Source organism: Scleropages formosus, chromosome 5, assembly GCF_900964775.1.
Source record: "Scleropages formosus chromosome 5, fSclFor1.1, whole genome shotgun sequence".
In the NCBI taxonomy this organism is placed as follows: Eukaryota; Metazoa; Chordata; class Actinopteri; order Osteoglossiformes; family Osteoglossidae; genus Scleropages; species Scleropages formosus.
This window is the reverse complement of record NC_041810.1, coordinates 34,858,456-34,859,431: the sequence shown is the minus strand read 5'-3', so window position 1 is coordinate 34,859,431 and position 976 is coordinate 34,858,456. Positions and strand designations below refer to the sequence as shown.

Here is a 976-nt window from a genome sequence, read left to right as displayed (position 1 = left end):
AGCAACTCATCCGGTTTTCGTTAAGTAGTTTCACTTCATAGTTATTAGTGTTACCAGATTTCTGTTGCGCTGCAAATTGAAAACGTTATTTGTAATCTTGAGGTATGTTGTTCCTTTTATTTTTTTTTTTAAAAATCACCCTACCACACGCACTCAAAGACATTTCATCGCAGCAACCACTGCTGCATGCTCTATTGTTGTGCATTTGGTGACTAAACCTTTGACCGATTGATTGATTGATTGATTGACTTGCACCACCTGTGCTTAGGTGTCGGGGAAGGCCGCTTTGTCTCCCGGGCGCCTGAAGGTAGTGCACCCCACCGACGCTGGTGTTTCTCCAGCGAAGGCTCTGAACGTCGAGGGAGCACGAAAGAAGAACCTGTGTGGCCTGGAGGTCGGAGATTCGAGTCGTTCCGCTATGCGCGCCGTCTTCCCTCGACCGGACGGCAGGCCGCAAGCGCTACTGGACGTTGCTGGGAAGAGGAAGAAACCCCTGCCGAGGGGCGTCACTGCGCCGTCTCCATTGTAGAGTGGCTCTGTCGACTGGCGCAAAGCGGTACGCTTCATTTAAAAATCTCAAAGGCATTTGGTAAGAATCTCAAGCTGGGTACAAATGCAACGGATGATGCAGTTCCCGACACCAGGCCGAGGAAGGAGGGGCCGAGAGAGTCGGGGGCTCGTTGGTCTAGGGGTATGATTCTCGCTTCGGGTGCGAGAGGTCCCGGGTTCAAATCCCGGACGAGCCCGCCCAGCTCCCTGCTTGGCTGTGTCAGTTGAGCTCTCGAAAGTGTACTGGCAGCAAGAGTGTTGCGGGAAGGTTCAGCATGGGCCAAGGGGCTTGCAGGAAGGCTCTTGCTGAGGAGGGGAAAGATCCCTGGTAGAGCAGGCCAGGCTGGTCCTCCTGTATGTGTGTGGAAGCAGTGCCTTCTTCCTGGCACCTCAGGAGTCAACCAGCTGCTCCCTCCATGCAGGAGGA

General features: G+C 53.8%; 1 non-coding gene across 1 annotated transcript; it reads left to right on the top strand.

Annotated features, from left to right (window-relative positions):
• The first annotated feature begins 674 nt into the window (after positions 1-674).
• Positions 675-746, top strand: trnap-cgg (transfer RNA proline (anticodon CGG)). Its single transcript has one exon. It is a non-coding gene; the product is annotated as a tRNA-Pro (tRNA).
• Positions 747-976: the final 230 nt, after the last annotated feature.